The 7,500-nt window shown below is 49.5% G+C and overlaps 1 protein-coding gene across 1 annotated transcript in view; it reads right to left on the reverse strand.

The window, feature by feature from the left end:
- The window catches only part of LOC142464645 (uncharacterized), a 755,558-nt gene that overhangs the window by 395,201 nt on the left and 352,857 nt on the right, over positions 1-7,500 (reverse strand).

A 7,500-nucleotide genomic window follows, 5' to 3' on the forward strand; every position in this document is an offset into this window, starting at 1 on the left:
GCGATTAGGTTCATTAGACCTTCTGCTAGCACTGGCTAGCCCAGAGCACATCTACACAGTAGGGGTGTGATACTACCCCCCCTGGAAGCAGCTGCAATAGCGTGAGTGCAAAACTATCAGTCTGGGGTCCCCTCATGCCCTGTGATTACAGGCTGACCACGGGGTTTATTTACTTGCACCTACCCCCCCAGCAGCGCTCCTACTGATCTACCATCACGGGGGCCCCCTCCCCTGCCTGGGTTTGCATTGGGCTATTTGTGTATGCAGCAGTGTTATGTGCCCTACTGCAGCCTTGAAACACAGTGCTGCATCACCAATGCTCCCAGTGCTCCTGTGTATCAGCATACTTGTGTAGTTTGTATACCTACCACTTACCTGACAGGGTTATACTTACCTACCATTTCTATACAAGTATTGTGATAATTTACAGTAACTCTATTCTACTGTGTGTCACACCAGTTATGACACTATCTGGTCATCTGGAGTGATTGCACATCATAACTGCACAGTACACCATTTAGGTTTTAATATATTTGTTATGTTTGCTCTTTTCAATTATACCAATAAAAGTTTATTATTTTCATTTAGTAGGGTTGAGTGCATCACATAGGGTTCTTTCCTCTCTCCTCCAATACGCCTACTTCACCCTGATAGCACCTCCCTAGAAAGTCTATTTTGAGCTGAGCAGGACTTTCCCCTGCCCACCCCTCCCCCCTCCCCTCTTTCCCACTGACTGATGTATCATCTCTCATAATTGATGTCTCTGCTGCACTCTCACCGGAGCTAAAGTCACCAGAGCGCTGTCAGCGGGATCCAATTTTCGCGCATGCGCAGTGTGCGACATGACGGCAAGCTGCCATTTACAATAGAGGCTGCTCTGTAATAAATTCAGCTGCTCGTTGAGACAGGTGTCTGCACATAAACTTCAATAAACACACCACAGAGGCAGTCAGAGTCCCAAACAAAGCAAACATATAAAGTTCCTTGTTGAGATTCCATCAACTTTCCACAAATCTTATGGATGGTAGACATCAATAGTATAGATTCAACCCCATCAGTGCCAATGGTAGTAGTATCCCCTACTGCTGTAGTAAGGTCAAGCACATAATATGGTAGTATTAGATCTTCGTAGCAAGGACAACAGTAAACTGCATATAAATGATAATAATGATCTAGAATAGTGGAGAAAAAGAAGGAGTGATTAATGTACAAGATTAAAAACCAACCATTCTCTGAACAAGAAAATACAAGAAGAAGAGGGATAGTGTGGGAGTGACTGTGAAAAACTGTTAATAAATAAATTATATAAAAAACCTGAACCCCCACAACTCAATCCCCCTAAAAAGAACAAACATTATTATTATAAGTTGACATAAAAATTCAGAAAAGGGGGGCGGGGGTTGGAGGAGGCCATGGGTTAGGAGAGAGATAGCAGGTGGCATTACAGGAACATTGCAAATCCCAAATAGTCACCTGTCTTCACGAGTAGCGGATTTATTACAGAGTACCCTCTATTGTGAATGGCAGCTTGCCGTCATGTCGCACATTGCGCATGTGCAAAAATTGGATCCCGCTGACAGCGCTCTGGTGATTTTGGCTCCGGTGAAAGTGCAGCTGAGACACCATTTATGAGAGGTAGTCTGCTATGCGCATGACCGGGATGTGGTCGGCCGCTCTCGCGGGACATTATGACTTCACTAAGCCATTGCCCATGAGTTGGAAACAAAATACATACATAGATTGCCAACAGCGCCACCTAGTTGGAACCTGGTATAGCCTGTATGTGAAACGGAGAAACCAATCAATTAATATATAATATGCACCTTTAAAGGAGGTTTTTTTGGCGCGAATAACGTCATTAATGATAGCCCTATTTAAGCGTTCTTGCTCCCAGCCTCTATGTTACGCCGGTGCTGCCCGCAGACCAGACAAGTCCCCTGAGCTGAAGGGGGAAGTGGTAATACACGCACCCGCAGCAAAGGGAGCGTGTCCGGAGTGTGGTATGAAGCGTTGACACGCCAGGTGTAGTAAGGTAGACAATACTTGCCGGTACCGGTTGTAGAGATAGAGTGATGAATGCCTTGCCGAGGTCAGGGAGTGGAGAGTGGAGATAGGTCGTAGTCCAAGCCGTGTTCAAGGGGTTACCAGAGTGAGCGTTGTCCAAGGGGTGCCGAGATCGAGAGCCAGAGGGGGTAGTCGTACAAGCCGCGTCAGAACTTGTGAAAACACTGAGAGAATCCAGAAGTACTTCCATACAGAGACTATGTCGAGCGACGAGTGATGGGAAGCACAGGCATAATAAAGCTGGGCAGGCCAATGGGAAAAGGGGGCAGGCCTGGAGGACTGCAAGGAGTCCTCCCTGATAGGAGAGAGGTGTTAAAGCCCAGCTGAGTGTAATCCTTGATTTGCATGGAACTGTGTGATGCTTGGGGGCGACGCCTCACTGCAGGAGCAGTGGTTAAAAGTGTTCTGTTAGGCGTGTGCTCTGTAAGCTGGGAATGCATGCACATAACGTCTGGGGCTGGCGTGCGTGTAGGTGTGCGTGCAGGAGGGCGTGGGCGCGCCCGGCGCTGAGCAGAGGAATCGCAGAGGGGAGTGATCCCGCGACTGTGGCAGGGGCGAGGAGCCTTGGAGGCCGGTAAGGCAGGATTGTTTTGTGTGTCCAGGGGCTCCCTGCGGAGAGGGAGTGCTCTGTGTGGGAAGCGAGGAGAACGCCGATTACTGACAGTACCCCCCTCTTCAGGAACGGCCTCAGTCGGTCCAAGAACGGTTTCTCTGGAAACTTTTTCCTGAAGGATTTAAGAAGGGCCGGGGCATGAATGTCCTTTGAAGGTACCCAGGATCTCTCTTCAGGGCCAAACTCCTTCCGCTGCACCAAGAACTGAAGCTGACCCCTGGATAGGCGAGAATCCAAAAGAGAGTGAACATCATATTCCTCGTTATTTTGTACATTAATGGGATCCGGTTTACGAGTCTGATCCAGAAAGAAGTGACTGGAGATGAATGGTTTTAAGAGGGACACATGAAAGACATTGGGAATCTTCATACTGGGTGGTAGTTGGAGCCGGAATGCCACAGGATTGATTTGTTCACAAATAGGGAAGGGTCCCAGGAACTTAGGTGCCAGTTTAGGAGATGGTACCTTGAGGTGGATATTCCTAGAGGAGAGCCATACCAAATCCCCTGGTTTGTAACTGGGCGTCGAACGACGACGACGATCGGCCTGTAGTTTCGATCTGCGGGAGGAGTTGAGAAAGGTAGACTGAATCCTGGACCATGCGGTTTGGAGGGAAGAAATGTGTTCATCTACGGCTGGTACTCCAGAAGGAATGTTGGGGATGGGAAGACAGGGAGGGTGGAACCCATAATTTATAAAGAAGGGTGACTCCAGGGTGGACTCGTTTTTTGCAGAATTGACGGCATACTCTGCCCAAGAGAGGAGTTGAGCCCAATTATCCTGGAAATCGGATATAAAACATCTCAGGTACTTCTCCAGGGATTGATTCTCTCCGTTTGTCCATTGGACTGAGGATGATAGGCGGAAGAGAAGGAAGAAGAGATGCCCAATCTCTTCGTGAAAGCTCTCCAAAATTTGGATACGAACTGAAAACCTCTGTCAGAAACAATGGACGAAGGGATCCCATGAATCCGGAAAATCTGCTCCGTAAAGATATCAGCAAGGGCGGGGGAGGTGGGTAATCCTTTACGTGGAATGAAATGGGACATCTTCGAGAACCTGTCCACGACCACCAAGATAGTGTTCATTCCTCTGGACTTGGGCAACTCCACGATGAAGTCCATAGAAAAGTGGGACCAGGGGCGGTCGGGAACTGGAAGGGGTAACAGAAAACCCTGAGGCTTTTGACGGAGAGTCTTGCTTTGAGCGCACGTGGGGCATGTGCGGGTAAACTCCAGAATATCTTGAGACATCATTGGCCACCAGAAATTCCGACGAATGAGATCAGTAGTCTTCTTAAAACCTGGATGACCTGCAGATTTAGAGGAGTAACCCCAAGACAGGACCTCTGGAACAAATTTGGATGGTACAAAGAGTTTGTTGTCGGGAACGACCAAGTCCTTGAGAATGCGTCTCTGGGAGTGCAAAATCTTGTCAAGATTCTTGAATGCAGACGTGGCGAGAATCCTCTCATGTGGAAGGATAGTCTCCAACGACTCCTCTTGCCTCTCTTCAGAAGAATGTATTCGGGAGAGTGCGTCTGCCTTTACGTTCTTGGTCCCGGGGATATAGGACAGGTGAAAATCGAATCGAGAAAAAAACAGAGCCCAACGAGCCTGTCGTGGACCAAGGCGTCGAGCGTTCTCTATGTAAAGAAGGTTCTTGTGGTCCGTAAGAATAGTAAACGGCTCTTTTGACCCCTCCAGCAGGTGTCTCCACTCTTGAAGAGCCATCTTCACAGCCAGAAGTTCCCTGTTACCCATGTCATAATTCCTCTCGGCAGATGAGAATTTCTTGGAAAAATATGCACAGGGATGTAACTTATCTTGGGGCGTGGGTCTCTGGGAAAGAACAGCACCAGCGCCGCAATCGGAAGCGTCGACCTCCAGGACGAAGGGAAGTTCGATGTTGGGATGACGGAGAATAGGTGCGGATATAAAGGCTTCCTTGAGTGTCTCGAAGGCGGAGATGGCCTCGGATGACCAAGCAGAAGGATCAGCTCCTTTTTTGGTGAGCGCAGTGAGGGGTGCCACAATGGTGGAAAAACTCCGTATAAACTTACGATAGTAATTAGCGAACCCTAAAAAACGTTGTATGGCCTTGAGAGAATTGGGTCTTGGCCATTCAGTGACTGCTTGAAGTTTACCGGAGTCCATCATAAACCCCTCATCGGAAATGATATACCCCAGGAACGGAGTAGAGGTCGTATGAAAGGTGCACTTCTCCAGTTTGGCGTACAAATGGTGTTCACGGAGACGGGAAAGGACGTAGGAGGTGTGGCGTATATGGTCCTGGAGATCTTTGGAAAAAATCAGGATATCATCCAAGGACACAATAACAAAAATATTGAGTACCTTACGAAAGATGTCGTTGATGAAATCCTGGAAGACAGCGGGAGCATTACATAAGTCGAAAGGCATTACCAGATATTCGTAGTGTCCACTATGCGTGTTGAAGGCCGTCTTCCATTCATCCCCCTTCCTGATGCGCACCAGGTTATAGGCACCACGCAGATCCAACTTGGAAAAAATCTTGGCCCCCTGTAATTTATCGAACAGTTCGGTAATAAGGGGAAGGGGGTAACGATTTTTAATAGTTATCTGGTTTAAACCCCTGTAGTCGATGCAAGGCCTCAACGACCCGTCCTTTTTCTTGACGAAGAAAAACTCAGCCCCTGCTGGGGAATTGGAGTGACGAATAAAGCCTTTCTTGAGATTCTCCTGGATATATTCATCCATAGCGTGAGATTCTGGTAACGACAAGGGGTAGGTCTTGGACTTGGGTAGGGAGTAACCAGGAACTAGATCGATTGGACAATCGTAAGTTCTGTGTGGCGGCAAGAGGTCTGACTGTACCTTATTGAAAACGTCCCGGAATTGATGGTAAACGGAAGGTAGAATAACTTCGGGAAAAGAGGTATTGGCCAGCAGTTGATGAGTCTCGCCTGACCTCGACCTCCAGGAAATGGGAGCGGAGGCAGTCCAGTCAATGAGAGGATTGTTAAGCTGTAGCCAAGGAAGACCAAGGGTGATGGGTATCCCAGGAGCGTGAATGGCATCGAGAACTAAGGTCTCCTTGTGCAGATGTGAAGACAGAAGCAAGGGAGCCGTCTCTAAGGAGATGTGGGCCGGGGTAAGAGGACGTCCATCGATACCGACGAGTGCGATGGGAACCTTCTTTCTCGCTAGTGGTATACGGTTTACCCTGGCGCATTTAAGATCCACGAAGTTTCCTCCAGCTCCTGAGTCAATGAAAGCGGCGGTAGAAGTCTTGAACTTATCGCCTGAAAGGAAGACTGGAAATATAAGTTTCTTAGTGAGTTCATTTTTTTGAAGGGGACGTGGTGACATTACACCCAGAGAGAGCCCCTCTGTACTCACTGGGTGTTCCCGTTTCCTGTTTCCCGGACACAGTGGACACTCCCGAACCAGATGTTCCATGGATCCGCAGTAGAAACACAATCCCCCGGCGTGGCGGAACTGCCGTATCGGTGTGCGGATGCGTTGTACCCCCAATTGCATTGGCTCTGGCAACTCCAGTGCAGGACGAAGAGGTGTGGTAGTACTTGGGGGAGCAGGAGTGCTGCTGAGAGTACTGGGGAACGGAACTTGACAGTTATGGAAGCGAGTGCGCTGACGCTCTGAGCGGCGTACCTGGAAGCGTTGATCCACTCGGACGTCAAATCATTCAGGACCTCCAGTTGATCCGGCCTGGATTAGCGAGAGAGTTCGTCCTTGATGGAATCTGCCAGGCCTTGCCAGAATACGTAGACGAGAGCCTCTTGTCCCCAGTTAGTCTTGGCTGCTAGAGTCCGGAATTCCACAGCATACTGTGTCACCATCCGCCGTCCCTGAGTGATCTGGAGGAGAGAAACAGATGCCATCTCCCGACGAGCGGGGGAATCGAATACCCGTTGAAACTCGGCTTTAAATGCCGGGTAATCTTGGGTGAAGTCAGAACGTCTCTCCCAAACCGGGGAAGCCCAAGCCAGGGCGCTGCCAGTGAGGAGGTTATAAATGTAGGCTACCTTCTTGCGATCAGTATTGTAGAGATGGGGGGCCATTTCAAACATCACCTCACACTGGTTTAGGAAACCCCTATAATCTTGCGGTTCACCTGCATAAGGCTTGGGGGGAGGAATCCTTACATCTGAGCTGCTAACTGCGCTTGCGGAGTGGGGGCTTACATCTGGCGGGGTCGCGGTCGGTACCCTGTCTGAGAGTACTGCGACCTGGCGTGTTAGTGCCACAATTTGATCCACCATGGCCTGGTTTTGCTGAAGCAGATTAGAGAGAAACTGCTGTAGTTCAGTCTGGTCTGCGTCTTGTGGGCTCGACATAATGTTACGCCGGTGCTGCCCGCAGACCAGACCCATCCCCTGAGCTGAAGGGGGAAGTGGTAATACACGCACCCGCAGCAAAGGGAGCGTGTCCGGAGTGTGGTATGAAGCGTTGCCAGGCCATGTGTAGTAAGGTAGACAATATTTGCCGGTACCGGTTGTAGAGATGGAGTGATGAATGCCTTGCCGAGGTCAGGGAGTGGAGAGTGGCGATAGGTCGTAGTCCAAGCCGTGTTCAAGGGGTTACCAGAGTGAGCGTTGTCCAAGGGGTGCCGAGATCGAGAGCCAGAGGGGGTAGTCGTACAAGCCGCGTCAGAACCTGTGAAAACACTGAGAGAATCCAGAAGTACTTCCATACAGAGACTATGTCGAGCGACGAGTGATGGGAAGCACAGGCATAATAAAGCTGGGCAGGCCAATGGGAAAAGGGGGCAGGCCTGGAGGACTGCAAGGAGTCTTCCCTGATAAGAGGGAGGTGTTACAG

The sequence above is a fragment of the Ascaphus truei genome, chromosome 13 (assembly GCF_040206685.1).
Source record: "Ascaphus truei isolate aAscTru1 chromosome 13, aAscTru1.hap1, whole genome shotgun sequence".
NCBI lineage: Eukaryota > Metazoa > Chordata > Amphibia > Anura > Ascaphidae > Ascaphus > Ascaphus truei.